Genomic DNA, 8,643 nt, shown 5'->3' with positions numbered 1-8,643 from the left:
CCTTGTGTCCCACCATTGTAGCATTGAAGATTCTGAATTGAAACCCTGAATCTGCCTCCCCACCATCAGGAGCTCCAGGAAGGTGGCCATTGCCCGCTTTCACAGCTTGGCAGCTGACAGTAAGGGAACACTCTGAATATTTTGTAAAATGCATGGATGATTGCAATGGTTTGGATGGTTAGGTGATGCATTTGCTTCTACAGCTGCTGATAAGAGATTACCACAAACTGAGTGGCTTGAACAATACAATACTCTGAAAGGGGTCTTCCTGGGTTAAAACTGAGGTGTTGGCAGGGCTGCATTCTGGAGGCTTAAGGCAGCATCCTCTTCCCTGCCCTTCCAGACCCCAGGGGCTTCTTATTTTCCTTGTCCTGTGACCCACCCCACCTTCCTCCATATTCAGAGTCAGCCATGTCTGGCCAAATCCTTCTCTGGCTCTCTCTTCTGATTCCCTCTCTTCTTGAGAACCCTTGTGATTACATTAGGCCCATTCAGCTAACTCAAGCTAATCTCCTTATTTTAACTGCAGATAATTAGCAACTTAAATTCCATCTGTTACCTTAATCCCACTTGCCATGTTAAGTAACATAATCACAGGTTCTTGGAATTAGGATGTAGATATCCTTTAGGGGCTATTGTTCTGCCTGTCACAGATAGATGGATAGATAGTTGGTCCTACAGATGGATGGGTAGATGGATGGATGGATTAATAGATGGAAGGACAGACAGATAGACAGTTGATAGACTGAGTCCCCACAGTGGGGATGAACAGCTTGAGATAGAGAAGACCTGTTATTGTCATCTTCTGCACCTTCTCCTCTAGTAATGTAGTTTAAAAGCCCTAGACCAGGGGTAAGGAGAGAACTTTTCCAGGCCCTGCATTTTTCTCTATTGTGTTTTATCTCCCCAACTGGCTCTGGCCTTCCCAGAGGTGGAGAATTCTCTCCCACCTACCATCCTGGCCCTCCAAACTGTAATTGACCCTTACTTGCTGAAAAGTGAGAATGACTTCATGGGACATTAGGCTGGGATGGAACAATGGAGGGCAGGGGCAGAGATCTGGAGTTGGGAATACTAGGTGAAATGTTGGAATATGGATGAGAGGAGCTCAGCTCTTAGAACCTGCTTACTTGGGTGGGATTATTTTTCTGGGGGAAGGGAGGTCAATTAACTCTATGTTTATCCCTTGTTTATCTGTTTAAACATAACATGATTAATACGAAAGAACATCTGTAAGGAGCTATGCATAAAAACATATATACAAATCCTTATAACTATATTGTTTAGTTTTACTTTGGGCCTTTGAACTGAATGGACTTCTCTGTAATTTGCTTTCTTTACCCCACATTCTGGTTTAGGATTCACCCATGTGGCTCTGGGAGCTGCAGTTACTTTCTTATTTCTCCTGTCACTGGATAGTTGTTCTGTTCCTATTTTATCCTTAGGAACAGTGCAGCTGAAAAATGTCCCTGGGGTTGAGGATAGGGGTTATTGTCCTTATTTTTATCTCTGGTCTTGCTCCCATCCAGGAGGGTTCAACACCTCCTTCTCTTCTCCCTGACCCCCTGCCCGCACAGCCACTCCCCAGGCCCACTGATGCACCAGAATGAGACTTCCATGACCTGAGCCAACCCTGGGTAGAGGTGAAGGAGGCTTTAGTGGGGTGAGGCTGCAGGGAACTTTTCAGGTCAGGATCCATACTCATGCATCCCACCTGAGTCACTCCCATAAGTACCTCTGATCCTCCAGGCCCCATGGTCAGAACAGGAAAAACAGACTCCAAAGTCATACAGTGCTGGGTTCAAATGCCCAGCCACCATGTGTAAGTTGTACAGCCTAGGATAAATCAGTTCCCCTTTCTGAGCCTCAATTTCTTCCTGTGTGAACTGGGGATAGACAGTCCCAGTGTGGCTCTCACAAGGCACAGAGTTGGGATGAAGGCAGAAGAAGCTGGCGGTGGGGCTGTCATTCTTTTCCCTACTCCTGCTTTGGCTTATTCTTCTCCCCACCCAGGCCCAAATGCTTCTGGGTGCTTTAGAGCCCCTTCTGAAACGGAGACACAGGTTGTTGGGGCTCTCTTCCTCTCACCTGCTTCAGGGCTGATGGATCCCACACTAGTATGCACCTACTACTTCTGTGTGCATGTGGGGACTGCTATGCTGCTCCACTGCCATGTGGCCCTGGACCCACCTTCCAGACACTTGTCCTCCTTCCCCTGCTCTGTCCTGGCCCTGGGATAGGAAACTTGGGGAACACTGGTAGAGTCAATATAGTCATCTACTGTGCACCCTGACCCCAGCTTCCAGTAGTTACCTTCCACCCTCCACCAACTCTGGAGCCCCCATGTCCCCTAACCAGATCTGCTTCATCTCCAGGGCCCCAGGTCCTGTCTGGCTTAGGGCCTCCCAACCTTGGTGCCTTTAGAGCCCCCACCCTGCTCTAAAGGCACCAAGGGGGTAGGCAGTGACAGAAGCCTGACATTCTCTCCAGACAGATGCGGTGCCTCTCCCAGAATCGGGGTGGAGTCAAATGCTTGGTTTTACAGTTGTACCCAGTGTTCAGATGAGGCAGTTGATCCCAGTGTCACACAGGAACAGAACAGGAGCCTGATGGGCCTGTTTCAAGAGCCCTGGGCAGGAGGAAAGGCAGGGGGCTAGGACCCTGGCTGGAGTGCATGCACAGGCTGCTGGAAGGAGCTTCCTGCCATAACCCAGCTAGGCTGATCACCCTTAAGGTTGCAAGAGCAGGGCTCAGGGCTAGGCCTCTCCCTAGGCCTGCTCTAGAAGGATGGTCCCCAGGGAGCCAGCCTGGAGCCTGGTGAGAAAGGCCACTCTCCCTTTTACAAACTGCACCCTACCCACCTGCCAACACTCATTCTTCTCCATTTCCTCTCAGGGAACCCCGCTCCTGGCTGCTGCCACATTCCCTCCAGCGCCCCCGCACCCCCAGGCCCCTCCTCTGCGCCAGGGTGGGAGTGCAGTAATTCAAGTTATTTTTAGCCAAGCTGAATCCTCCAGGAGATTCAAGTCAAGGGGAAGCCGCCCCCGCGCCTGCAGGAGCTGCTTGCGGAAAACGATCGATTAAAACCAGCGCTGCCAGGGCTCCGTGCCAGCCGGGCAGCAGGCACTGAGACAGGCAGAGCCTGGACTGCGGCCTCTCACTGGTTGACTGGCTCCAGGCGCTGGTGTGCATTGTGAGGAGTGGTGGGAGTCCCCGTAGGCCCCTCATTGTCACCTCTTAGCAGCTGCTCCTAGCCCAACTTTATCTGGCCCTGCCCCCCCCAGCAGCTCTGCCCATAGTGAGGAGGGCCGTCCCCAAGCCATCCCTCCCGACTGCCATTCCTCCTCCAAGCCCCTGCCCATCAAGGGTGACCTGGAAGGCAGGGAAGGACCCTTTTCACCCGCCTGATCTTCTGCCTGATTCCTACTTTGTCCTAGGAAAGCTGCTGGGTAAGTTGAGATGACCTGGACCCTCTGACTAATAGTGTAGGGTCCTTAGGAGTTATTCAGAAATAAGGACCAGGGCAGCAAGCAAGCAAGAATGGGAGCAAGAGCCTGGTCCAGGAATTAATCAGAGTACCTGGACAAGCAGGTGACTGAGCAGTGACCCTAGTCCAGTAGTTGCTTGCAATAAATGAGTCCAGGGACCTCACCACAACCTTACAGATGGGGAAGCTAAGCCATGGAGGTCAAGTCACCCAGCTGTTAGGAGAAAGCTGCTCTTGAGCCTTCACCAGGGGATGTTTGGTGAGAGGAGAACCAACTAATGGGAATAAGGCAAATTGAAAAGGAGAGACTGGCTGTGGGGTATGAGAAAGCCCACACATGGGATGAGGTGGGTCTGTACCTCCCAGCACCCCTCACCTGTCATGGATGCTCCCAAACCTTCCATCAGAGGAACATTCTCCAGGAAAGGCATCTCAAGCCCAAGCTGTCATTGCTGTGACAGTCTCAGACAGTGTCCAACCCCAGATGAGCTTCCAACAGTGGCTTTAGCAGAAGAGAAAAACCTAGGTGACCATGAACAAGTCACTTTACCTTCCAGAGCCTCAGTTTCCTTATCTGCAATATGGGATTAACAAGGGAGGCTACTCTGAGAGTGGAGCAAGGACCAGAATAATCCTGCAAGGCTCCTGGCTCCGGTCCCAGCAGCAGTCCCCTTTCCCATGTCTGATCCATGAACTTAGGACTACGTGCTGGGGAACTGAGGGACCCCTCTGTGGTCAGGCCTCTAGGACTTTAGGGGTGCAGCAACAGTTCAGGGAGGCAGGGATCAGCTGGTAGACATATGAGAAACAGATGTTGGCCTTTGCCCTCCCCAGCCTGCTGTGTCCTCCTCACCTCTGCCTGACCTTACAGTCTGCCTCCTCTCCCAGAAGGGTTCCCAGGTCCCTCCTCCAACTCCTAGAGGCTCTGTGGGGCCTCTGGCCTGGCTTGAATGAAGCTCTTTCTGTTCTGCCTCTCACCTGCTGTGCCCGTAGCTTTTCCTCACACAGTAGGTCCTCCAAGTGGATCTTGGCAGCGTCCCAGGCTCAGCAGACACAAGAAGTTTGGGGCTTGGGGTCTCACAGGGACAGCCCCAGATCTGCTGGGTGGAACCCTTTGTGTCTACTACCTTGTGAGAATCTCCCCCAGGCTGTGTGACTGAGGCCATTTTTCATGGGATTTAGGAAAGGGAGTGAGGGGAGATCTAGCAGCCCCTGGGGAATTGGTTGAGTGACATACAGCTAGGACAGGGCGTGCTTGGTTAGGTAGGATCTATTGCCTATGATCACAAGGTCTTTTGTCAGGGCACTTGATGCTACAGGTGTTTACCCACCTTGTCCCCCACCTCTTTCTCTGTGTCCCTTGTGCCTTCCTGACCAGGGCTGGGCTCTTGTCTCCTTTGCTCCCTGGTGTGTGGGGCCTGAAGGGAGAGGCAGGCACCTCTCTGAATAGAAGCAGGTAAGAGCAGGACAAGAGTTTTCCTGGAACCCCTGGGGGAAACACCACCAGCCTGCATCTGTGCAGCTGGGCTGCAGCCTTCCTCTGGCCCTCATTCATTGCCTATGTTTCCTGCCTGACTGCCACACAGTCCCTGTGTGCTCTTAAGCTAGGACTTTCTCCTCCCTGACCTCAGTTTCCCCACTCATAAGCTTGGAGAGGGGAACTAGGTATTTTTAGGTCCTGCCTCAGTGCTGGTTTCTTAAACTTTGCCTGACCCAAAGGGTAGGAGCATGCGGGTGATATTCTGGGTCATAGTCTCATCTCCTGGGAGCCATGGAGCTGGGGCAGGGGAGGGGGGTAGGGACTGGGAGAGTTGGGACTTGAAATCTTTGGGACATGATCTTCCCCTTGTTCATTCAGAGTAATTCTCTGAAAAGTCGCTTCATCCTGCCCTCTCTCTCCCTTAAAGAGCCCTCCAACCTGTCCCTGGGAAGGGGAGGTCCTGGGGTGCAGCCAGGACATTAACCCCATGGCTGTTTGATAAGCAGAGTCCCCTGTCCCCCACCCCTGAAGCTTCTCCTTGACTTGGGCTGGGAAGGGGGGGCAGAGCAAGCTAGAGGGGCATCCAGGCAGGATAGGGTTAAAGGAGAAAGGGGAGCTGGAAGGGGGCTGTGTTGTCAAGGCAACACCATTGCTGGGGCCTGTGGAGGCTGCTGGGGAGGGAGATGAGAGGGGTGTCCCTTGCAACCCTCAGCTTCATTCTTCCTGTTCAGTTACTCTTTGTTAAAAGGGAGTCTTCTTTGCCTCCTTTTGTCCCTAGGGGTGGGAGTGGAAGAGCCACTTGAGGGTTCCTTCCTGCCCTTTTTAGCACTCTCTTGCACCCACCTATTCCATCCTTTCCCTCTCACTCTTTCTGGAAGCTCAATTCCTTGCTGCTGAGCTTGACTTTCATTCACACCTGCCAGCCCCTGCCCACCTGAAGCCAGCAGAACGCAGATCAATCCTGAATTGTCTGGAGACTGCCCTCCGCCCAGAGACATTCCCACCTCCTTTCTAGGCTTGCTCAGGGTAGGCTGGTGGGTCTCAGTAGAGGCAAGGCCTGCATAGATGAGCCCACACTCTAGGCATCTGTTTCCCACAAAATGCCTTCCAGAGGAAAAATCAGTGTCCAAAGGCTGAGGGGGTCTTTTTGATGATCTTCTCCTGTGTCACCTGGAGGTAACTGCCACAAGTCTTCCTGTATGCCCTCACCAGGTCCAAACCATTGCATGTGGGACCCAAGGACTTTGTCTTCCCACCTGTGAAACAGGATGATTAAAAACCCCCACTAGGGCTCCTGAGCTGCTATGTGGCCTTTGGAGCCGACCAGAAGCCACTAGGACACACTGCCTGCTCATTTTTGGGTGCAGCTCTTCCCTCCTCTGCAACAGATAAGGAAACTGAGGCTCAGAAAGGGGACCACTCTTCTGGTGAGGAGCAGTCAGAATTAAAACCCCAGATGCTGAAGCCTGTCCCTTGAATCTCTAAGGGTGAGGCTTTGGGTATCTCCAAAGTGGGCCAGGAGGGGCCCTGTTCAGGGATGTCCACAGACTCCCTTTCTTTCTTAGGGGAACATAACTCACCACCCTACCAGGAGCTTGGAGCCTGGAGAGACCTGACCTATCCCAGAGAGCTGTATCTGGTGGTAGGGGTGGTGGCCTTGGTGAGTGGCAAGAAATGGCTTTGAGTTGCCAGGAGGCTTGGAGAATTTCCCCAGGGAGGGAGGGAGTAGAGCTGGTGCCTGCCAGTGACACTCCATTCATGGTTTCACACTGCCCCCTTGTGGACCACAGGCACATACTCCTAGTTTGGGATACTGCATCACCCCAGGGTCAGGTGAAAATCAGTGTCCTGAGGCTGAGAGGGTCTTTTTGATGACCTGAGCAAGGGGTTGCACCTCCATATATCTCTCTCTCTCTCTCTCTCTCTCTCTCTCTCTCTCTCTCTCTCTCTCTCTCTCTCTCCCCCCCATCTCTTGGTGCTGGGTATCCAACTCAGGTTCTTCCTCAAGCTAGGTGAACACCCTACCACTGAGCCACTGCACCTCCAACTTGTGTTGGAACTGGAGACCCTGAGCCTCACTCAGCCTGGCAATGCACACTGCCTACTGCATCTTTCCTTCTCCCAGGAACTTTAAAGCCCAGACTTCCTGGGTGTGAAGACACAAGCTTGTAATCTCATCTACTCAGGAGGCTAGGACAGGAGGATTGCAAGTTCAAGGCCAGCTTGGACAACTTATTGAGACCTTGTCTCAAAATTAAAAAAAAAAAAAAAAGTTTAAAAAGAGGGGGCTGTAACTCAGTAGTAGAGCACCACTGGGTGAAATTTCCAGTACTGAGGAAAAAAATTTTACTTTTCAACCCTTCATTGCATATTTCAGCTCCCAGCCCAGTCATTTAACTGTTGCTTGCATATTCCTTGTATCAGGGAGCTTACTACCACTGGGAGCAGACCATGGTTTGGAAGGGATTCTGATTGCAGAAATGACCCTCTCCATGCAGTTGTCATTTGCCTCTCTCAGTCATAGCACTTCCCTTGTGGACACAGAGAATGAGGTGGAACTTCAATGTGAGGCCATTCAAGTGCTTAGGGGCCTCCCCCCACCCCCAGTCTTTTCTCTTGTGGCTCTGATTACCATTCATAGTCCCTCCATTTGAACACCCTGGTAGTCCCTATCTCTTGGAACTTCAGAGACTGAGGGGGATCAGCACTCTTGAGGACTTTCAGTTTCTTCCACCCTGGCTCTCCCTTGTTCTTCCTTGGATCCTGTCCTCATTTTTAGCATCTGTTTGCTCCTGACTTTCTTTCCTTGAACCCTGAGGTCCTGCGGGGAAGAAGCATAAATGGGCTAACAATGATTGAGCACCTAATATGTACTCAGCACAGAGCCTGCTTCTTTAATCAAATTATCCAGTTTAACCCTACCAGGCAATGACTGTTTTTATCTCCACGTTACACTGAGAACTGAGGCTTAGCAAGCAGAGCTTTGGGTACAGTACAAGAGCTAACTCTTATCTCCATGAAACCCCTGCAGGCCAGTCAGCCCCTGATTCTGTCATCTGCTTAGATTTGTGAAATGTGCACAGTTCATTCCTTAAACATTTATTAGATCTGCACATATACCCAGGACTGTGAAAAATACTGCAAAAATAACCCCAGATGTCTCCAACCTGTTACTTTGCCAACTAGATCCCACTGGACATACTTGGTCTGAGGATTGGGCTGAGAGTCTGGATAAGGCCTGTGCAGAACAATGCCTTGTCAGGCCATATGGCTGGGGAAGATCACAAGCACCCTGCTCTGTGCAAATTTATCTTGTCACCCAGGCCTCACACCTCTCTCCCCAACTCTGTTTTGTGCTCAAGGAATTTTGTGTTAAGGGGGCTGGTTGATTGGTGCTTTGCTGACTCCAGGTAGCACTTTGCTCAAGGCTGTGCCTTTGAGGAAAGCAAGTGGGCCCAGGCTTCCATGTGCACTGGAGAGAGAGTAGTAGCTACTCACTCAGGAAGGGTGGAAGTGTGTCAATCTCTGAGGGATGGTAAGTTCTTAAAAAATTTATATATATATATATATATATATACACACACACACACACACACACACACACACACAGAGAGAGAGAGAGAGAGAGAGAGAGAGAGAGAGAGAGAGAATGGAGAATGTCCAGTGGGACCTACTC

The sequence above is a fragment of the Spermophilus citellus genome (genome assembly GCF_964194105.1).
Source record: "Spermophilus citellus genome assembly, chromosome: 7".
In the NCBI taxonomy this organism is placed as follows: Eukaryota; Metazoa; Chordata; class Mammalia; order Rodentia; family Sciuridae; genus Spermophilus; species Spermophilus citellus.
This window is presented reverse-complemented; position numbering follows the sequence as displayed.